The sequence below is a fragment of the Diabrotica virgifera genome, chromosome 4 (genome assembly GCF_917563875.1).
Source record: "Diabrotica virgifera virgifera chromosome 4, PGI_DIABVI_V3a".
NCBI classification, from domain to species: Eukaryota; Metazoa; Arthropoda; class Insecta; order Coleoptera; family Chrysomelidae; genus Diabrotica; species Diabrotica virgifera.
Window position 1 is genome coordinate 155,077,689 of NC_065446.1, and position 25,542 is coordinate 155,103,230.

Below are 25,542 nucleotides of genomic sequence, written 5' to 3' on the forward strand. Positions count from 1 at the left end.
ATCTTAGATTGGAAATTGTGATTTTTAGTTTTAGCAAAACACGTGGTTGTAGAAAAAGTATAGTGTGTAACACGTACAAAAAGGTAATTTCTGCACTTGTTACACAATATACTATTTTTCTACAACCACTATTCAAAATCCACTTTTCTACACAGTTTTATGTTAACAAACTTGATATTTTCTCACAGTATAAGATATATGACATTAGTGTGCAGAACAGTGACGTTTCTGTGCCGGAATAGTATATTGTACAACAAGTGAGAAAAAAGGCATATTTCTCACGAGCGCAGAAGTTTATTGGCACGAGGTGAGGGCCGCAAATCAAGCGAGGGAGAAATATGTCATTTTCTCATGTGTTGTACACTGTACTTTTTCTATGGATGCGGTTTTGTCAAGAATTGAAACTTCAAAATTAAATAATTTAGGTGCTTTTAGTTATATTTATGGATAAATTGAAATAAAATACATATACATGTAGGTATTTAATATTCTTAAAATTTACATACCTTATTTGTTTAAAATTCTAATTAACAGTTATTTTTGAACAGTTTTGAAAGGTAATTCCTGGTAGGTTTTTCTTTGACACATTTATTTGACAACATTAATTGTGTTTGTATTGTGCATGTTACCATGGAAACGGCGATCATAGTATGAAAGACCGTAGGAGAGCCCGTGAGAAAAAATATTTCTCACCGCAATGGCCGACTTTTCTCACTGCAAGAGGAATTGTTCATTTTAAATGTTTGTAACTAGTGAGAGAAGTTGCATATTGTATAGCATCCATAGAAAAAGTTATTTCTGTAGAGTTGGCTACCTCATTTTGAGTAACGTTATATTCTGTTTACATCCGTGGTTAAAGTTTAGATCAATATATAACCTATAAGACAATTATTATATTTAATGTCCGACTGGTTTATTATTTGACAAATAATGATATTATTTCGTAGTCTATTAAGTACGATATGTAGGTACGGTAACAGTTAAGTACGATATATGCCCAAGGGCGTGTTATTGAAAACTTACGCCCTAGGGCCAAGTTGACAAATAAAATTCTAAGTAAAATTACGGTTACCACAATTACGTTACGACAATTTCTGGTAAATGTATTTATTTAAAAACAAATTATTTCAAAATTCATTCAAATTTTTTGCATATAAAGAATAATTTAGTCGGACATTAAACGTTGAATGCACCACGGGTAGTATAATGATAACGCTTTCAGTCAACGTATATACCTCGGGCCAAAGGCCCTCGGTCTATACACCATTGACCTCAAGCGTTATTTTCCTTATAATACCCTTGGTACCTTAATAACTATAATGTCCAACTGGTCTATTATTTGACAAATAATGACATTATTTCGAAGTCTATTCAGTACGATATAACGCCCAAGCGTTAGGTGTTATTGGGTATATAAGGATGTTATTGAAAATAACGCCCGAGGGCCTATTAAATTTAAATAACGAGTTAAATACTGTCAAGTTGACAAATAAAACTCTAAATAAAACTATAGTTACCACAATTACGTTACGACTGTTTCTGCTAAATTTACTTATTTTTTAAAACTAATTAATTCAAAATTCATTCAAATTTTTTGCATATAAAGAATAATTTAGTGGGATATTAAACGTTGAAGGGTATTATAATAATAACGCTTTCAGTCAACGTATATATCTCGGGCCGAAGGCCCTCGGTCTATACACCATTGACCTCAAGCGTTATTATCCTTATAATACCCTTGGTACCTTAATAATTATAACTATAGAATAGAAATTAAATTATGAATGTTACAACTGTTTTATTTTACAATTTTATTCTTAATTAACATTTTATAATTATCAAAAAATAACCAATAACGATTTAGCAACCGCAGCAAGTTAGGTCAAATGAAGTAGGTTTGGTGGATCTCTGTGACTGCATAAATGTAACGTCAAATGTGACACTATTGTGTAATAATTTTTTTAAAATAGTTTAAATTTAAACAAATTAAGGCAGTGCATTAATTTTTTAACTGATTTCTGTGCAATTTGTTTAGGTATAAGGAATTTAAATTGATTAGTATTAATTAAATACAGTTTAAAACATATCACACATTATTATAATTAATCTTCGTTTGGAAATTGTCATTTTTATTTTTAGGAAAAACTGTGGTTGTAGAAAAAGTATAATGTGTAACACGTGCAGAAAGGTAATTTCTCACTCGTTTGAATTGCGGCACTCGCTTGCGCTCATACCGCAACTTTTCAAACTCGTGAGAAATTAGTACCTTTCTGCACTTGTTGCACAATATACTATGTCCAAACCACTTAATAGAGATTTAGGTAATATTTAGCTTAGCTTAGGAATTATTAGTTTCGAGATTTTATTATTATTACAATTAGATTTTTTACGGCTTATATGCACTTGAAGACTATGTAAAAGTTAGGATCAATTTTATTCACTGTGGACACTGTTTTGATGAAGTGAATTAGTGAACGAAAAAAAAAGACTAAAAGACACGACGTGAAATAGTGATAGTTTAAGAAATACAGTTTAGTTAAATAGAGAAAAATGTAAATATTTTGAGATTATAATATATTTTGTATAGGTATATTAGGATCACAGTTAGCTTACAGAAACTCTTATCTAGGTTTATTTAGTTAGGCCTTATATCGCCGGACCTTTCTCACTACTTCAATATAGAAATTTAATTTTTTAGGTAGCCAAAAACATTTTTGTAAAAGGGAAAGAGGAATATATCTTCAGATATTCTTCTTCTCTTCTTAGGACTTTAATTTTTTTTAACGGCAGAGATGTAGTATAATATGAACACTCAATATCAGTTTATAGTTTTCTATCACATGTTTAATATGCGTGAACTTGAACTAAGTATATTTGTTATTATTTAGATCGATATAAAATACGCTGAGGAATCAGTATTGTGATATAGATATATAGTTATTAACTTAGTATGTAGAGGTCGAGACGCTATGGATCATTAGTGTTATTATTTACAATATTGTCTGTTACCCATAAATAAAGTATAATGTATTGAAGACTTGTTTATTCCATTTAATTAATTTGGACCAGAAGGCATTAATAACACACTAATTTATGACAACGCTTGTAACACTACCCAAGTCAGTACATGCGACGGAATGCTCCCAGTGCAGAACAATTTCGTTAATACGCCGCACACTTAGATATTCCTAAAAATAATACACAAGAAACTGTACAAAAAATAGAAGAAGATATAGATGACACCCAGTTTGGATTCAGAGGAGGACTAGGAAAGAGAGAGGCTCTATTCGCTTTTAACGTTCTGGCGCAAAGACGACTAGATATGAACCAGGATCTCTATATCTGCTTTATAGATTCTCAATAGGCTTTTGATAAAGTGCGACATCAGAAACTCGAAGAACTTTTAAAAGAAAAGAGTGTGGACAGTCGAGATATACGGGCTATTTTCAAACTGTACTAGAATCAAAAAGCAATGGTTAAAATTGAAAATGAAAAACGGAAATAATAGAAATTAAAATAGGTGTTAGACAGGGTTGCATGTTGTCTGCATTGTTACTCAATCCGTAGCGAAGCTATTTTTAAGGAAGCAATATCAGAGGAAAAACAGGGTATATCAATAAACGGAAAAATCTTGAACAGCATAAGAATCGCAGACGACAACGCTATATTTGCAGACAGTTTATAGTGTTTGTCACTCTGAGATGTCAGTACGGCTTTTAAATGGCAATGCTTTTCAAATGAGAAGTAAAGGACATATGTTGCTACATAATCGGTACTGATACCAGTGGTGGCTTTTAAATAAAGAATTTAACCCGGTCCACTTCGCTCGCTAACCGCTCGCTGAGGCTGCGAACGGGTATCGTTGCTATTCGTAAAAACCTGTACTGACTTCTCGGAGTGACAAATACTATATTATGTAGAAGCAAAATAGATTATATCAAGTCAGTATAAAATATGGACTTATAAATGAACGTTAAGAAAACCAAGTTTATGATTATTTCTAGGAAACACAGAGTAGGAAGGCTAGATATCGAGGGAAATAAGTAGAACGAGTGAATAACTACATATATCTGTGAACCTGGGTAAATGAAGACAATCCCCATTGTAGAGAAATAAGGACACGCATCTAAATTGCAAGAAAAGCATTTTTAAAAATGAAAAAAAAGGGTTGTTAATCGAGACCTGCCTCTGGAGCTGAGAAGAAGAGTCTTAAGGTGCTAGGTGTTCTCTACTTTGTTGTATGGAATGGACAACACATAAAGAAGTTGGAAGCATTTAAGATGTGGTGCTATAGAAGGATTTTGAAAATACCATGGGTTCAACGAGTTACGAATGCAGAAGTGTTAAGAAGGCTACAAAAGGATTGCGGGATGATATAGAACATCAAAACAAGAAAGCTGGAATATTTGGGCCACATTACTAGAGGTGCAACATATGAGATATTATGGCGTATAATGCAGGGCAAAATTAAGGGGAAAAGATCTATAGGTAGAAGAAGAATTTCCTGGCTGTGAAACTTAAGAGACTGATATAGTTGCAGCTCAGTAGATCTTTTCAGAGCAGCCGTCAATAAGGTATGGATAGCTGTGATGATAACCGACCTCTGATAGGAGAAGGAACTACAAGAAGAAGAATAGCTCGCTTAGTTTTAATATAATCGTCATTTAGCAGTGCTCATTTTAAAGGTCTTTTCAAATACGAAATACCTACGATTATTTGTGCATGCACCAAAAAAAATCTCTTTTCACCTACAATATCTCGTTTTGTATTATAACTAGAGATTTATAAAGAAACAAATATGTTTGTTTTCTAATAAGCTACAAAAATGTTTTAATATATAGTTTTGTTCGTTAGATGCATAGTTTTTAAGGTATTCGCAAAACACCGTCCGAAAAGAAGTTTTTATTTAAAATTTTTCAATGGAAATGGCAACTTTTCAACCACGCATAACACAAAAATGTTTGAGTTAAAAAGAAATATGTAGAAAATTTTCAAGTAAATTGATGCAGTAGGATGGAATTCGGAGCGAAATGCCTTCATTGATTGCAATATTAACAAAATCATTTTTAAACCTTTAACGCTACATTTACCGTTTACGAATTTAATAATAGAGGCAGAGCAAAGCTTTTCTAGTTTTTACTTGGTCTATACAAAAATGTTTAAAATATAATCTTTGAGTAGGTATTTGAATAGACAAGATAAACAATAGCCAATTAACTGCAGTGAGTGCAGTACGATGGCGATGTCACTAATCTGATATTCGTAGTAAAAGGGTTCTAAATTAAAATCTCTGACTTAACTTTACTTTTCATAAATACAGTCGAACCCGCTTATTAGAATACCGGTTAAAGGAATATCCCGGCTAAAGGAATAAAAATTTGACGTCCCAAAACGTTTTTACTATGCACATATGATCGGTTATTAAAATATCCCTGTTATAGGAATACTTTTGCTTGGCACGAAGGCTATTCCAATAAGCGGGTTCGCCTGTACTTGTAATTATCACAAAACCCGTTTATCCACTTAAATCTTTAAGTATGATGTAACTTGCTTGCTAATAATATAGTATTGTTAAATTGAGTTAGAAATAGGAGAAGTGCTTTCTGAAATACAGTATGAAATGTATTTGTTATATATTTCGTATAAATACCTATATTATTTTAATATTTTAGGAGATAAGACAAGGGTTGAAATCTTGTTCGTTCCCGTAATATGTTCAATAGTGATTTCAACGATAACCGTTATCTACAGTTTTTGGTTAATACGACAATTTGACAGAATATACAAATGTGACATTATATGGTTGGAAAAGCGGAGTTTACTTCAGTATATGTAAGAAATTTTATATTTTTTATTTAAGGGGATGGGTACGTATTTGTTGCTTTCTGTACAAAGATGGCCTCTAAATACACATTTGAGGCCACCAGAAGGGGAGGTTAGATATGTAATTTCATTCTAGAACACGCTGGTTTTTCCCCTTCGAATTAGATGTATACTATTATACGAAGCAATATTATTCTAATTTAGATCAACTTAAATGAAACAAAAAATAGCTTAAAACACATTATTTAATGTTGAAACGACGAATTATTTGCAAATTTACATAAATATTTTGACAATCAAGACAAATAGACACAATTCTAAAAGCTGAGAAACCCTTTTACGAAATTTGTCCTTGGCCTAAAATAACAAATTCAGCTGTTAAAAATATCGTAAATGAAGCAAAACAATAATTAATAACATAACACTCTAGCCATCTGAGACGATAAAATCTCCGAAGTGAATATGATACGACACCTTGTAAATGGCACGTTTTTTTTAAGAAAGAATTATTGGCCATAAAAATATTAGGGCAAAAACAATATTAAACTTCGGTTAGGTCAGGTCAATGATACCAGAGAATATTGAAAGAAAGATATTATTACTTACGATGTCAGTTGGACCAGTATAAAAACAAAATTCGACACCGATTTTCGGCGCCGTTTGTAAAACCTAGGCGGCGCAATAGAAATTAATGAGTAAACTTTTATTTTTAAGTTATGGTTCAATATTTGTTAAACAGTAATAATGTTGTTAATTGTTCACATTTCTTTATGAAATTGACACCAAAGATAATTAAAAATACATAATACAAATGAAATTTAACGTGCTTATTAATTTGAGAACTAAAGAAATAAGACTACACTTTGAATATACACATAAAATCCTTACATGAAAACGAACAATTCGTCTTCCAGTCGAATTGTCTTAATTCATGACTAATGGAGAGATCACTTTTACTACTGTACATGGGACATATTTTTGACAAGTTGAAATATATCATTATCCGTGTGTTCAGAACTTGATTCGACACTTGTTGTGTTTATAACTACCACACCAATATTGGAAAAGAAGTGAAAGGCGCAATTTACATAACAGTTATCAGACCAATAATGACATAAATACGCGGCAGAAACACGACTTGATACAGAAAGGACAGAAAGAATGCTAGAAACAGCAGAGATGAAAATACTTTGAAATATCGATGGGATATGGGAAGAGCTAGAAGTGCAGATATACGACAGATATGCAAGGTGGACAACATTAATAACTGGGTAAAAAGCAGAAGAGTATAATGGAACAACTACATGAGCCAAATGACAAAAAACAAAATAGTAAGGACGGCGAGAGGCGGTTCCCCAATAGGAAGACGATCAGTTAGGTCCTTATCCCGCGTATGAAAAAAAAGTTGATTAATAGTAAGCTGAAAACTTGTTAATAGCTTAAACGGTGTCTAGTCAAATAAACTGTGATATATGAGAACACTGTAACAGGGGAAGTTTTAATTGTGGAACAGGTTAAAAATTTGGAACGGTCGGACTTAAACTCTCCGAACAGAGATTAAACTCTCATGCAAAAATCAGACTGCTATTTATCACCTGTCATAATTCCTGTCATTTGACATATTCTACATGTTCCACTCATTAAAACGCCCATTTGGTGATAAATAGTAGGCTGATTTTTGCATGAGAGTTTAATCTCTGTTCGGAGAGTTTAAGTCTGTTCTGTCGGACAAAATACATGTGCCGTTTTCGTGGTCTGGCCGTTCCAAATTTTTAACCTGTTCCACAATTAAAACTTCCCCTGTTCCAGTGTTCCCATATATCAAAGTTTCTCCAACTAGACACCCTTAAGCTATTAAAAAATTTTCAGCTTGCTATTAATCAACTTTTTTTTCATACGCGGGATCCAAACCTAAGTGGGAAGACCACGAAAACGATGGAATGACAACTTACTGGAGGCACATTGAAAAACAGACAGAGTCATGTCTACACAAGAAGAAGAAGAAGGAAAAGAAGAAGAAGACATTAATATTGGTGACAAAGCAAGATAATATTTTTATTTTACTTGAACATGAGCTACACAATTTTTCCAAATGTCACTTTTGACTTGTAAGTATATATATATATATATATATATATATATATATATATATATATATATATATATATATATATATATATATATATACGAATTTCTCTATTTTTGGGTATAGAAGTCAAACTGGGGACTTAAAGTACACTATTATCCAATATTCAAGCTTTCGGAAATGTTTATTTCCTTTCTCAAGAATTTCTACAATGCAATAAGATAAAATTTAGAACATATGTATGAAAGAATAAAAAATATTAATGAGTAACTTACCAGAATTTAGATTATAAAAGAATGTTGATTACAATACATAATTAAAAATACTATTACTAAAACGGTTTTTTGAAATGTTAAACAGCCGTTTTAGTAATAGTATTTTTAATTATGTATTGTAATCAACATTCTTTTATAATCTAAATTCTGGTAAGTTACTCATTAATATTTTTTATTCTTTCATACATATGTTCTAAATTTTATCTTATTGCATTGTAGAAATTCTTGAGAAAGGAAATAAACATTTCCGAAAGCTTGAATATTGGATAATAGTGTACTTTAAGGCCCCAGTTTGACTTCTATACCCAAAAATAGAGAAATTCGTATTTCCTAATAAGTCAATTAAGATACTATTTGTATATATATATATATATATATATATATATATATATATATATATATAGGTATATATATATATATATATATATATATATATATATATATATATATATATAAACAGTTGGTTTTTAATTCCTGGGTTTGCGGTCTGTTATAAATAAAACACTTGATTTTGCTTAGACGTTTCGGCTCTTTGCCATTTTCAATAAGCACTTTTAATTATTAAACATTACACTGTTAACAAACATATTTTATATACAATACAGGTAATATTTTGAAAATTTAAAAAAATGCACATCGTGTTTCTCTAAGATGTTATGAGAGAATGCCAGGCATGGGCATTGGGCATATGGTAAAAGCACTTCACAACGGTTTTGGATGGTGGTCGTAAAACCAAAACGATAATATACAGGAGATCAAGTTACATAATATACGAAAGAAATAAATCTGACTAATGTTTAACTTTTAATAATGGGAGCAAGATTTTTTGTAGTTGTGATCTGAGTATGTAACTCGAAATATGAATACTGAGGTGCGTATTTTTTTTTGTATTTTATATGGAACAGAGGCTTGAACGCTAAAACAAGGATATTCATTAATGATAGAACATTATAATACAACAGAGTATTTGATATGTGGGCATATAGAAGATTTTTAAAATAACCTTGGTTCAAAAGATTAAGAGACAACCACGTTTTGTAACCGAATGAAATAAAGAAAAATGAGATATTAAATACAAATAAAATAAGAAATTTACATTATTTGGAAACATGTTGTGAGAAATGAGATATGTGTTTATGTAGATCGTTATATAGGAAAAGATACTGGACAGAAGAAGCTTAGGACGCTGACATATATCCTGGCTAAACAAAATTGATGTAATGATACAAACTGCAACTCTGTGGAGTTGCTATAAGAGGTAGCACGTAACAAAAAAAAAAAATAAAAATGCCGTATTTAAAGTGTTTACCAATGGTGTGCTTACAACCACACTTAATTTATCAAATTGTGATATATATTGGAGAGATCTTTAATATCAGTTTTATTATTGATACAATTTTGGTCTTTCTTTATGTGGATCATCTCCAATATACATCTTTTGTTATAATTTTGCTCTTTTTCCAGAATCTGTACATTTTCAAAATCAAAACTATGGTTATTTTCTACTGAATGTTTGGCTAAGGCTGTGGTAGTTATTTTGTTTGTTTGTACACTATGTTTGTGTGCAACAATCCTTCTGTGTAGATATTGATGTGTTTGCCCAATATATGTTGAATTGCAGTCTTTACAATTTACTTTATACACAACATCCGACTGCTGATCTTTAGTAACTTTGGGTTTAAATTTTGAGAAATATTTTCCGGATGTTTTAGATGATTTATGTCCAACGTTGATGTCATATCTTGCCAACATTTTCGAGATTTGTTCGGAGAATCCATTAATGTATGGTAGGGATATGTAGTGTTTGTTTGGATTGGTGACATTACTATTATTATTGTTAGGTATGGTTTGAGTTTGTTTTAGATTGGCATTGGAGTTAGATTGATTTTTGATAATGTGAATTCTTTTTTGAATTAGACGGTTGTAAAAATCTGGTGGATAATTATTTTTTTCTAAAATGTCAGTAACTTTTCTCAGATTTTCAGAATGATATTGTGGGCTAGATAGTTTAATTGCTCTGTCTGTAAGACTGAAAATAACACTTCGTTTGTGACTTACAGGTGCGTTGGTGTTGAAATTTAAATATCTTCCGGACCAGACATCTTTTGTAAACCAGTTTGTAGTTATCAGTCGGTTACTGTTGTTATACTCTAAACTTATATCAAGAAAGTTAATTTTGTTGTTTTCCTCTAATTCGGATGTAAACTGAATTTTATTATGAAAGCTGTTAAACATGTGGAGAGTATAATCGATTTCATGCTCCGGAAGGCATAGTAGGATGTCATCGACATATCGTTTGTAGAAATGTATCTGATATTTTAATTTAGAAATGACTGTTGCCTCTAATATTTCCATGACCAAGTTTGCTATTGGTGCTGAAATAGGCGAACCCATGGCCACCCCAGAAATCTGAGAATAGTATTCGTTTTCATGTTGAAAAAATGTAGAGCTGAGGCAGAATTTTACGCCTTCTAGGAAATCTTGAAGAGGAAGAGAAGTATGTGTTTGGATGTTACTCCATCTGGTTTTGACACACTCTAAAGCTATTTCAATTGGAATGTTAGTATAAAGTGATTTTACGTCGAAAGATATAAGTTTGTGATTAACTGGTACGGATTGTTTTGAAATAAAACTGTGAAAATCCCATGAGTCCTGTATATGATAGTGGGTCTTACCGATTATATTTCCCAAAATGTCTGCAAAATACTTAGAGAGATTGTATGTTGGACTTCCAATGTTACTAACAATTGGGCGAAGCGGAATGTTGTGTTTATGCACTTTTGGAAGCCCGTATATATATGAGGATGTGCCATTGTGAGATATTAATTTATTTTTTAAGTTTAAGTCTATATATTTTTTATTATGCCATCTGTTAAAAATATCAAATATTAAAATCCGAATATTTAAACAAACTTAAATTACTTTTAAATGACGAAACAGTATACAAAAAAGAAAAAACAAATCTTACAAATAAGATACAAACAGGTTTAAATTCACTCATTAACAGATGGCATAATAAAAAAAAAATATATAGACTTAAACTTAAAAAATAAATTAATATCTCACAATGGCACATCCTCATATATATACGGGCTTCCAAAAGTGCATAAACACAACATTCCGCTTCGCCCAATTGTTAGTAACATTGGAAGTCCAACATACAATCTCTCTAAGTATTTTGCAGACATTTTGGGAAATATAATCGGTAAGACCCACTATCATATACAGGACTCATGGGATTTTCACAGTTTTATTTCAAAACAATCCGTACCAGTTAATCACAAACTTATATCTTTCGACGTAAAATCACTTTATACTAACATTCCAATTGAAATAGCTTTAGAGTGTGTCAAAACCAGATGGAGTAACATCCAAACACATACTTCTCTTCCTCTTCAAGATTTCCTAGAAGGCGTAAAATTCTGCCTCAGCTCTACATTTTTTCAACATGAAAACGAATACTATTCTCAGATTTCTGGGGTGGCCATGGGTTCGCCTATTTCAGCACCAATAGCAAACTTGGTCATGGAAATATTAGAGGCAACAGTCATTTCTAAATTAAAATATCAGATACATTTCTACAAACGATATGTCGATGACATCCTACTATGCCTTCCGGAGCATGAAATCGATTATACTCTCCACATGTTTAACAGCTTTCATAATAAAATTCAGTTTACATCCGAATTAGAGGAAAACAACAAAATTAACTTTCTTGATATAAGTTTAGAGTATAACAACAGTAACCGACTGATAACTACAAACTGGTTTACAAAAGATGTCTGGTCCGGAAGATATTTAAATTTCAACACCAACACACCTGTAAGTCACAAACGAAGTGTTATTTTCAGTCTTACAGACAGAGCAATTAAACTATCTAGCCCACAATATCATTCTGAAAATCTGAGAAAAGTTACTGACATTTTAGAAAAAAATAATTATCCACCAGATTTTTACAACCGTCTAATTCAAAAAAGAATTCACATTATCAAAAATCAATCTAACTCCAATGCCAATCTAAAACAAACTCAAACCATACCTAACAATAATAATAGTAATGTCACCAATCCAAACAAACACTACATATCCCTACCATACATTAATGGATTCTCCGAACAAATCTCGAAAATGTTGGCAAGATATGACATCAACGTTGGACATAAATCATCTAAAACATCCGGAAAATATTTCTCAAAATTTAAACCCAAAGTTACTAAAGATCAGCAGTCGGATGTTGTGTATAAAGTAAATTGTAAAGACTGCAATTCAACATATATTGGGCAAACACATCAATATCTACACAGAAGGATTGTTGCACACAAACATAGTGTACAAACAAACAAAATAACTACCACAGCCTTAGCCAAACATTCAGTAGAAAATAACCATAGTTTTGATTTTGAAAATGTACAGATTCTGGAAAAAGAGCAAAATTATAACAAAAGATGTATATTGGAGATGATCCACATAAAGAAAGACCAAAATTGTATCAATAATAAAACTGATATTAAAGATCTCTCCAATATATATCACAATTTGATAAATTAAGTGTGGTTGTAAGCACACCATTGGTAAACACTTTAAATACGGCATTTTTATTTTTTTTTTGTTACGTGCTACCTCTTATAGCAACTCCACAGAGTTGCAGTTTGTATCATTACATCAATTTTGTTTAGCCAGGATATATGTCAGCGTCCTAAGCTTCTTCTGTCCAGTATCTTTTCCTATATAACGATCTACATAAACACATATCTCATTTCTCATAACATGTTTCCAAATAATGTAAATTTCTTATTTTAATTGTATTTAATATCTCATTTTTCTTTATTTCATTCGGTTACAAAACGTGGTTGTCTCTTAATCTTTTGAACCAAGGTTATTTTAAAAATCTTCTATATGCCCACATATCAAATACTCTGTTCTATTATAATGTTCTATCATTAATGAATATCCTTGTTTTAGCGTTCAAGCCTCTGTTCCATATAAAATACAAAAAAAAATACGCACCTCAGTATTCATATTTCGAGTTACATACTCAGATCACAACTACAAAAAATCTTGCTCCCATTATTAAAAGTTAAACATTAGTCAGATTTATTTCTTTCGTATATTATGTAACTTGATCTCCTGTATATTATCGTTTTGGTTTTACGACCACCATCCAAAACCGTTGTGAAGTGCTTTTACCATATGCCCAATGCCCATGCCTGGCATTCTCTCATAACATCTTAGAGAAACACGATGTGCATTTTTTTAAATTTTCAAAATATTACGTGTATTGTATATAAAATATGTTTGTTAACAGTGTAATGTTTAATAATTAAAAGTGCTTATTGAAAATGGCAAAGAGCCGAAACGTCTAAGCAAAATCAAGTGTTTTATTTATAACAGACCGCAAACCCAGGAATTAAAAACCAACTGTTTAAAAATTCACGGTCAGGAAATAAGCAATATATATATATATATATATATATATATATATATATATATTGATGTGATCTTGATTATTGATATGAGATAATATTCTTATATGTCACTTAATTTAATCAATGTATTAATACTAATCTAATTAATTAACCAGATCACATATCAATATGTTTTCAATCTCAGGGCGAATTATAAATTAATTACTTACTTTCGTGGCTTCAAATATTTCTTAATGGTTCCTAATCGGGATAGAAAAGAAAAGAGTAAAAAAAATACACATATATGGGTTACAATTATAATCAAAATATTTTTTATTCTATTTAAAAGGCAATCAATGCTTAATATTTGCTATTTCTTATTATTCTTAAACATAACATTTACAAATGGGAATCTTATTTCCTTTTAGTTTTCAATTGAAAGTTTTTATTAACATTTAACTATTAGGAGTTATTAGCACAACTCTATTTAAGTTTGATGAAGCTTTTCTGATATTATTGATTATGTTATTCAATTTTTTATGTGGAATTTAATACGAAAAACCCATACATTTTTGTCCAAACAAATGAGACTGACCTTTTCCTGGTGAACTGAAAATGTCCTCACACAAAACCCTTTCCTGCTATCCTTGGCTGCGATCAAACCTCGTCCTGGCTTCCAGTGATGTTCTCCTTTGAAAAACTAGCTCGAATAGCTCTCGTTCCTGCTTTTGTCGTGATGCTGTGTTCTACCTTTTTCGAAACTGCTATCAGCTACCGGGACACTCTGGGCTCAAGGAGGTTCTTTTACTCTCGACCTGGCCTACTTCTCGTTCCACGATAGATACTCCACACTCACGGAACTACACCGGCTTTCTCACTCCTCGAACACTACCGTCTACTACTCGACTTCACTTCTCGACAGCTCAAAACATTCTGCTCTCACTTTGTCATTCATTCCCCTACTTTCTAAATATCCCTTCCAAATTCACAAATCAATCTTCCACCACCAACTCTCATTCGTAATATTCCTCAAAACCAATTTTTAATCTTTCTAAATATGCTTAATGGATTTCAAAAGAAAATATTTAATTCCCATTCTAAAATACTTTCTAACTATTTACAAATTTTAATGACCTATTCTCTTGTAACAAAAATACTACTTTGCAGTAGTATTTGTTGAACTAAAATGATAAGATGAAATGAATGAAGGAGGGTGATGAACTGATAATGGAAGTATGGAAAGACAGAGGCAAACTGAATAGAGTTGGCTAGCTATAGATGCAAGAGAGCAACTTGACACTCAAGGATGGATACGGCTCGTTTGCATGCCTGTCGAAGAACAGTAGCTCAACCTAAAGAGAGATGATGACTAGAAAAAGGGAAATCTTTTAAGATAAAAATATATGTTCAGAAAATAAATTAGATAAATATAATAATATAATAAAAATAGAAGAATATAAAAGATAAATAAAATAGACTGAATTATGGGCGCCAGAAGTTGGAATGGACCAAACTTCCAGGTATCTTACACTGCTGTTAAATAGTAAATATATTAAATTCAAAAATGGGAAAAAAAATAATTGATATACAAAACAAATAAATATTTATTAAATATAACTACTTAGATTTTTGACAACCTCTGAGTTAGAAAAATACAAACTATGTAACTCTAAAATGACAATGGGAAATAATTACCTATAGTAATATAAATATAATCTATAGTTACATTAGTAATGGAGTAGCTCTTATATGGAGCATACCCCCAACTTACATATACTAGGTTAAATAACAACCTTCACCAAATAATTGTACGATTGCAATACGTACAGCAACGTTAAACCCTATAGAACTAATGAACCAGAATATAATTAAGGGAGGATTATTCACAATGAATAATTTCCGTAACTCTCAAAGAGTTAAATAGGCACTAGCCTCATTAAGGTGAACCTACGGTCTACTTGATATATAAAAATCAGTTGCTTCGACACGTAGTCACTAAAAAATATAACAAGTAAAATGGATAGCTATTCAAAGGGAATAGCGTCCAAAGATATAATTAGAAATTGATTAAATGAATTTAAGTAAAGTTAAGCACATAAGTTAAATAATTATGATTGACTAAAGAAAGATTAAAGTTATATGAATAAGTTAATAAATTAAGCAAATTAAGAGGACAAAGTATATAAATTTAAATTGATAAGTGGAGACAAGCAAGGTTAGTACTAAAAATATAAAGTTAATTAAGTAAATAAATGGTACAAGTAAATTTCAGGTAATATATAAAGGTAAAGAGAATCTCATATGGGGAAAAGATGATCTGAGCTCAAACCTCTTTGACCAGAGAGTTTACTGGTTTGGGGAACACTATCAACTATTATAGATATATAAAAACAATATGCAACTTAAATATTGAAACAAAATATGTGCGATAAACTATAAAACTTAATCATCAAAATAAATGTCCCGAGTCTTATACAAAAAATGAATGTGGTGTAATAGTGGAAGTGACAATCACTAGCAGATACTAAGTGTCCCAAAACAAACCCTAAATGGTCCCCGAGAGTGTCCTTGCTACGGATTCCAAAATCCCTGGTAGGCGAATTAGCACAGGGATGGTGCTAGCTTGTACCAATTAATATACCGATGCCCTTCTGGGGTGCAGAGGGCAGGATAAAAAGTAGGTATGTGGGAGGTTCTCCAGGCTGGTCTCCAAATGACCTGGCTTGGCGTAGAACGGTTGCTCCCAGTTGTGAGGGGAGCTGACGGACTGGTTACAGTTTAAGATTTCCCCCAAGTGGCTAAAAACAAACATGTCCCGTTTTAGTTTCAATGTCAGAATCTAAGGAAAGGTCAAAGAGCCAAAGGAAAAGAAATGAGATATCTTTTTTTCAGAATGAACAACAAAAAGATCATTAGCAAAAACAATGATGGATTTGACCTTGATTCACATTACACACATTAATTTGGGATTTAACTTTAAATTCAATATTTAATACAGAATATGATTTTTATCTGAAAAATATGTCTATAAAGGGTATTTTTTTTATTATTAAAAATGGTATGGGATAATGTAATGTGTTGTAAATTTTAAGAAAAATACTGGCTTTTGGAACGAATTTAAGGTGGCTAGAATACACACAATCTAATAGAATAGAGAATAATGAATGTAATCTGTAAAATTTGAATTCAATATTATGAGGTTGACATAACCACACAAATCAAATGATATAATTTACAGGATATGTGACAAGATAATCTTCATCTGAGTGTATATTTTCGAACTATGGATATAATTAAAGATACTAAATTCAAAGAACAACTTCGATTCATACATTTACAGAAATAAATTCAATAGGAATTTAATATGACATGAGAGCGGCCATATTCGTTCCTTTTTCTCAAACTTTTTTTAAGAGTAAAAAAATTTACCGGATGACATGACTTCCAATTCCTCCGGGATCTCCCAAAACTTAGTCTCCTAGCTTCTCCAAAGCACCACCAATAATTTGCCACTAAATATCACTTATAAAAGCTTGAAACTATTGTATTAAAATTTCCGTCCTTTTCAATCAGTCATCCGCCACTTTTCCGTTCTAGCGTACCAAGCGAAGTGTCAATTATTTCCCGTCGTTAGACGAGGAGCCTCACAGAACGAAACTCACATGACAGCGAATGGTGTCTAATACCAACTGAAGTACTTGTGCCAACTAATAGTTAAGTATGACGTCAGTCAAAGATTTATTTTAGTTAGATCTGATTATTTTTAAGTATAATTTAATGACAAACCGTTATTAAAATTTAAATAAAATAACTATAAAGATAATTAAAGTTAACGGACTGTTATATTCCCCTTCTACTCGGAGAAAAAAAAAATTTTAAGCAAAAAATTTTTTTTTTTTTTTTTAATTCAAAATATTAATAACCAAGTGGTAATAATCTATCATTCTACGTTGACCCGCAAGATTACAAGTAACCACAAATTAGGGATCAGGGAAAGAAGGATGATTACTACACCAAAACTATGAATCGGAAAAGATGACTCGAAGTCATATTAAAATGTCATCGACATTTTGTCTGCAAACCAAAACATAAGCTAAATAATGTACTAAAGTTCATAATGACAAATAAATGTCGAATTGGCACTAAATGCAAAATTGAACAATCCATGGACATCAAATTTATAAAGAGTATATCCAAGGACGAACAACCAGGCAAAGGTATGAGCCAATTCGCACCATAACACAAGTAAATATACTAAAGTAAGACAAAAGAAATCAACAACTGAAATAAGTGAAGAATGGAACACTTCATCCAAAATTGAACTACCCATGGACACCAGATTCGTAATAGCATATCCAGAGAAGAACAATCAGGAATATTTATGGAACAATTCTCACCAGTGCCAAATAATACCAATAGTAAGCATATCAAAGTTATCCAAAAACTCATTAATCAAAATAAATGTGGAATCGGACACTTAATCCAAAGTCGGACTATCAATGGACACCAGATTCATAAAGCATATCCACAGAAGGACGACCAGGAAGATTTATGGACCAATTCACACCAATACTAAATCACATAAATTAATTAGGCCTATGTACAACCACAACCGGTAATACGAGCCTATACAACCAAATAAACAAAATAAGTGAGGACTCGGACGCTTTATCCAAAATCGGACTATCAATGGACACCAGATTTATAGGAGCATATCCAAAGAAGAACGATCAGGAAGATTTGTGTACCAATTCTCACTAATACTAAATAAACTAAATTAGGTCCATCGACTCAAGTAAGTCGTTGACTAACTAAAATTGGTCCGTGCTGTTGTTCACTAGCTATAGCTATAGCTGATAACGTACCAATTGTAATAAAAAAAAATCTAAAAGGTGAACTGACAAGGTCTATGACACCATGATAAATGATAGAAAAAAAATATGACAAGAACGAGCAACCAATTTGGAATAAAACTGTAGATTCATACGTTCTCGCATACATAGAATTATCCAGGAAATATTCCTGAATCTCAACAACAAACTAATGCCTCAGGAAAGAAGAGGAAATCTACTAAAATAAGCAATTCATTTGTCCAAACACCTCAAATACTAAAAGGAACCTACTACCTATGAAGTACGGGACATAATGTAAACTAAATATTCCCTATCAAATGCTAAAAAATGTAACTGGAATGATTGGAATAATTACACAAGGATGGTCAGGACATGTGGCCAACATTTCCTGACCAGAAATATTTTGATGAATAAACATCTGCGTACTCTGCTATGAAAACATAGGTTACGAAATCGGATAGCAGTGATCAGTTGCTGAATTTCGAACCCACGCATTCACTAGGTTACCTAGGAACCCAAATTACAGAGCATTGGCAGACTAGTTCTTAAGAAGAAATCCATACATACATCAGAATTCCAAACTAATTCCAGAATCATACTGTGTAGGGCATAAGGATATAAATTATTATAAAGTATTTAGGATATCTGTGACAAATGTTGATAAAGTAAACCAATATAAAATTAAGAACCACCCCATCTTTCCAATATGGCAAATCTAATAACAAGATAATAAAAGATACATATAAAAAAAATAGTATGTAGTCAAATATCAAAAATACAACACACAACCTGAGATAAGTAGTGTATAATATTCTTAGTTCCATAGTTCCATACCAAATATCAATATTAAACCAACGTACTTGCATGAGCTTACATATTCAAATATATAAATATACAATAATCAACAACCCTTCTATGCTAAGGGGTAGGTGCACAATCTAAAAATTACAAGTAGGATTTTATTAACTGGGTAATCCTACTAACAGTATTAATAATTAATAATGTTGATGCATAATAATTAAAATGCAACATTAATAATGAAAAAAAAATGATAAGCTCATACATAAGCGTACTAAAAAAAATAATTAACCTAATGATTCATAAATTGGAAGTCATCTAACAACCATGCCAAAAGATAAAAATGGAGATATGTACCTGCTCTATCTGGTGAATAAAATATTAAACTAAAATACTGAATCTTAATAAGGATCGAGCTAAAGACAAATAGAGGAAGAAGTTAGCTCAAACAACCCTATAAAGTTAATCTTCTTCCGAAGATGATGAATCAACCTCATCCATGGTGTTATCAGGCAGTAAATCCTTTATGTGAAATTGTCCAATTCGTTTGTTAGTCGAATTGTCCTTCAATTCATACACTAAAGGAGATATTACCTTCACAACCGTACAGGGAATATATTTCTGGCAAAATTTTGCCGAAATAGCATCACCCTTATTAGACTTTACAAAGTTTCGCTTCAACACTCTATCTCCAACGAAGAATCGCAGATCTCTTTTCCTCAAGTTATACTGCTGCTGGTTCCTTAGATAGGAAGTTTTTAACTTCTTCCGAATGTCAGAAAAAATTTGAGGTAGAGTCTGGAGATCTTCTAAGCGATGAAGGTTATCGGATTTCTGAGGGAGATTTGTGGAAGTGTCGGAAATTGTACCAAAATAGTCACCAGATAAAGCAACATTTCTACCAAAATTGAGATATGCAGGAGAACATTGGGTAACCTCATGGACAGAGGTCCTTATGGCTTGAGCTATGGAATGGATATATTGATCCCAAGCTCTGTGATCTGGGAATGTATAGGACCTTAGGGCGGTGACGATACTGCGATTCACTCTCTCAGTATGATTGGCTTGAGGATGGTAGGCAGCATTATAAAAGGTCTTCTGGACCTTATATTTAGCTAAAAGATCTTTAAAAGCCTTCGACACAAACTGAGGACCATTGTCACATGACACAATTTGGGGAACACCAAACAACAAAAAGACTTGTTCCTCTAAATATTTCAGAATGGCTGGAGTTGTGGCCTGACGAAGAGGACAAACTACAGGAAATTTGGTGAAATAATCCACAACTACCAAGCAGTAAGTATTACCCTTATAACTACGAGGATAGGGTCCAATGAGATCCAACGAGATCATCTGCCAAGGAAAATTAATGTTCCTAAAGGAACCCATGAGTCCAGCTTGTGGTAAATTACTGGGTTTACAAGTCGCACAAACTAAACACTTAGAAATATACTTTTTGATAGACTTGCGCATGCCAGGCCAATAATATAATTCGGCAATACGATGAAAAGTTTTATAAAAACCAAAATGTCCAGCAGTAACTTCATCATGAAACATACGTAATATGTTCTCCCTATTTGGCGTAGGTACAACTATTTTCCAATCTGACATATTGGATAAGGCCTCTATAGGACTTAAGATATGTTTGTACAGTATATTGTTCTCTACCTTAAAATCAGGATAATTTTGTGGGTCTTGAGTAACCCTATCAATCATATTCTGATACCACTCGTCAGGAGTTAAGGTGGACAAATCTAAGACATTAAGATCATGGACACGGGAAAGAGCATCAGCAACCACTACACCGTTGGCCTTTCGATGAACAATCTTATATGAATAGGCAGCCAGTTTGCATATCCATCGGGAAAGTCTCTGAGATGGGTTTTTCATACTATGAAGCCATACCAAGGAACTGTGGTCCGTAATTATGGTGAAATTACGGCCCTCTAAATAATAACGAAATGCTTCCAACCCATGTATGATAGCTAAGAGTTCTTTCTCAGTGGTGGAATAGTTTTTCTGGGCCTTATTCAATTTCTTACTCGTGTAAGCTATGGGATGTTCCGAGCCATCTTTCAACTGGAACAATACGCCACCAGAAGCAGTATTAGAGCAATCAGTCATCAAATAAAAATGCTCATTAAAATTAGGTGACATCATGACTGGTGCGCTAGTTAAAGCCTCTTTAACGCGCCTAAAAGCTTCATCAGCCTCAGGAGTCCAGGTAATGGTCTGCCCCTTTTTCCTGTTCTTCAAAAGATCCGTAAGAGGTGACAACAAGGTAGAGTATGAAGGTACAAACCGGCGATAATATCCACACATTCCCAATATCCTACGGACTTGGGTGGTGGTCTTAGGTATAGGAAAATTCTTAATAGCAACTATTTTCTCAGGATCAGTCCTTAGACCCTGATTATCAACAACATAACCCAAAAACTTAAGACTAGGACGACAAAACTGACACTTATCCAGATTAATTGTTAGATTAGCTTCCTTAAGACGTAAAAACAATTTATCTAAAATTTCCATATGAAGGGAAAAATCAGGGGTGACTACTAAAATATCGTCCAAATAATAGAAAACATAGGGCTCTAACTGTGGACCAATGACTAAATCCATCAGACGACACATTGTCTGAGGAGCAGAAACAAGACCGAAAGGCATGGTGACAAACTGGAATAATCCTTTACCACTGACAGCAAAAGCAGTATATTTCTTGCTTTCTTCACTCAGTGGGATCTGTAAAAAGGCCTTAGACAAATCAATCGAAGAGATGTATTTGGCATTCTGAAGTTTGCTCAAAATCACGTCGATTCGGGGAATTGGATAAGCATCCCTGTTAGTGGTGATACTGTTTAGTTTTCGACCATCAAAGCAGATCCTGAAGGATCCATCCTTCTTCTTTGTTAACCAGAGTGGGGAACAATAGGACGACGTTGAATGTTCTATGATATTTAAAGCAAGCATCGAATCAACTTCTTTTTCTAAATCTGCCTGCCAGGCTTGAGGTATGGGATACTGATATAATCTGAAAGGAGTAGGATTTCCCACCTCAATAGTGTGAGATATTAATGAAGTACGACCTAGTTTGTCATTTGAAGAAATAGTAGTAAACTGAGAGATCATATTCTCCAATTGCCTTTGTTCAGAACTAGATAAACTGGAAAAATCATGAATAGCACTAAGGGTAGACAGATTAAATTCAGATATGGAAAAAGAAAAATCAGAACAACTTAAGGTGCTATTAAAAGCATTGAAGAAGTCCATACCTAAAATTATAGAATTCTGTACAGAAGGAATAACATAAAATGTAATTTTCCTACATAAATTTGCCACTGTGATTTCAATTTGGAGTTTGCCTGTAATAGATTGGACTGTACCATCTGCAGTAGATACTTGCAAAGATGAAATGGGCATAATGGGAATATTAGCATTTTTCAATAAATTTAATGAATGTGCTCCTATCAATGAAATATTAGAGCCACTATCTAATAAAGCTAAACACGATTGTCCTAAAATTTGAATAGGTAGATATGGCCTATTATCATTTTGTTTCCTAACTAATAAAGAGTTAATATCTAAATCTAAAATATTTGGTTGGATACAACCATTATATGGAACTACTTCACCATCAAAATTATTATTATACTTAACACTACCAATTAAAGAATTTGTGGCTTTGCAACCCTGTGAATCATGTGCGTTCAACGTATCATGACTAAAACTTAATTTCTGGACTGATTTTGATTTGTGGTGTGTGCTTGTTTCCTGAACGATGCCTTCTTCCCTTTCCGATTGGAAGATGGGTTTGAGTTGCTTGGTGTGCTTGGGCCAGCTGTCTCGTTTTCTGATGGGGTTTGATTCCCTGATTGGGTGTTGGACGGAGAAACGCTCAGGGGACGGACCTCCGACATTTCGTTTCCCGAACACTTGACACAATTTCTTTTGAGGGTATTTTCCCTACCACAACCGTGGCAGAAAATACGAGTTTGTGGGATACCACAATTATTGAACTTATGATTAGACTGATGACAATTCCAGCAAACAACGGAACTAAAAACAGAAACATTACGTTCAGGGCCCTTATTTTGCCAAGAACGTTGTCTAAAGAAAGTTGGCTGAGAAGAAGAATTAGAAGAGGGTCGAGATGTGGATGGAGGCTGAGAAGACCAGGATAACGTTTCCTCCAAACGTTTGCACTTTACAGTGAGGTCATCAATACTCTGGATGTCCATAAGAGCTAACTGCTGATGATAAAAGGGCAGTAAACATTTTAAGATGATTTTTATTTTGGACAAATCAGATAACGGAGTATCTAAACGGCTACACATGCCTAATATAGTATTAATGAACATAGTGACAGACTCTCCTGGTTTCTGCTTACGGTTTTTGATTTCATCCAAGAGATCATCCTGGTATGAGTAAGGAAGAAAATCTGACTTCAACTTGCGAACCAGATCAGACCAACAAGATAAATTACCTCTATTATTCATGAACCAGGTAAAAGCAGGACCGGTAAACAATTCAGCTGAAGCAGCAAACAAATTTTCTTCAGAGACACCTCTAGATACTCGAAGACATTCGACCTTTTCTAAAAATGTAATCACATCATTGTGCTGTTTTTCACCGGAAAATGAAACACCCCATTTGTGTACTTGCACAGGTTTGGAGTATGTGAAACTAGGAACGACACTGACTGGAGCATTAGGAGTAGATGTGGCTATGGGGTTAACCTTAGAATCAAGCTCACCCTCCAAGGTAAGGATTTTAAGAGAAACAGACTTTTTAAAAGGTTCCTGCTCTTCTGTAGTACACTGTAACAAGTGTACTCGGCCAGAAATATGAGCTAGACGAGATATTAATCTAACATATTCACTGTCCTGTACAGTTCCCCTAAACTTCTCTATTTTCTTCGACAAGCTATCCAACGTTTCGGATATTCCTTTCCGTTGGTCCTCAAAAGGGATATGTACAGCCGAAAGTTGGGTGAAACTCCTATTGCCTTCTTCTTGCTTCAAAGCACCCCGCAGAAGATTGCGTTTCCTATCGACAGTTGCCGACTCCTCTGGTACTACGTCCCTAATTTTCAACTCATAGTCCAATTCGTCCACCAGAAGATGTTCAACTTTAAAAGCACACATGATGAAAGCAAAAATTATTGACAAGCAATCCAAAGGTCAGAAATATGAAATATACTTAAGTTTGTACGCAAAATATATAAGTACGGAGAAAATATTAGCAACACACCAACAAAATCAAAAATGGCCAGCAAAATATATGTATCAAATAAATAAAGTAAATAAGGTATAATCAAGTAAATATAGTACCTAAATATTGGAAAAAAAAAATTAATTATTATACTTGTACTAGAAAAAAAAATATGTAAGTATTAACGATTACTGTACGTACAAATACATCACTGGCTGAAAGAGTAAAATAATATAATCTAATAGATGCTAGTTACTTATACTTCGTTTCAAATTCAACCCAGAATGTAAGCTGTATGACAAAACTATAAACGAGGTTTCAAAATCTCAACTAATTAATAGATACAGCAGTGACAGTATACCTGTTAAGTATTAGTAAATAGTTAAAGACAAAATAAATCAGAACAGAATGTATAAAAAGATATCAGAAGGGAATAATATAAATAAAAGAAAAAAAAATGAACTAAAAGAACTACTGTCTTAGAACCTATAAAAGGTTGGCACCAAGTTGGGCTGCCGATGTAACAAAAATACTACTTTGCAGTAGTATTTGTTGAACTAAAATGATAAGATGAAATGAATGAAGGAGGGTGATGAACTGATAATGGAAGTATGGAAAGACAGAGGCAAACTGAATAGAGTTGGCTAGCTATAGATGCAAGAGAGCAACTTGACACTCAAGGATGGATACGGCTCGTTTGCATGCCTGTCGAAGAACAGTAGCTCAACCTAAAGAGAGATGATGACTAGAAAAAGGGAAATCTTTTAAGATAAAAATATATGTTCAGAAAATAAATTAGATAAATATAATAATATAATAAAAATAGAAGAATATAAAAGATAAATAAAATAGACTGAATTATGGGCGCCAGAAGTTGGAATGGACCAAACTTCCAGGTATCTTACACTGCTGTTAAATAGTAAATATATTAAATTCAAAAATGGGAAAAAAAATAATTGATATACAAAACAAATAAATATTTATTAAATATAACTACTTAGATTTTTGACAACCTCTGAGTTAGAAAAATACAAACTATGTAACTCTAAAATGACAATGGGAAATAATTACCTATAGTAATATAAATATAATCT

The 25,542-nt window shown here is 32.6% G+C and overlaps 1 long non-coding RNA gene across 1 annotated transcript; it reads right to left on the reverse strand.

Annotated features, from left to right (window-relative positions):
• Window positions 1-463: 463 nt before the first annotated feature.
• LOC126883191 (uncharacterized) lies at window positions 464-6,930 on the reverse strand. The gene is made up of 2 exons (XR_007697553.1): window positions 6,712-6,930; window positions 464-714 (listed from the first exon to the last, which is right to left on the reverse strand). It is a non-coding gene; the product is annotated as an uncharacterized LOC126883191 (long non-coding RNA).
• Between the last annotated feature and the right edge of the window lie 18,612 nt (window positions 6,931-25,542).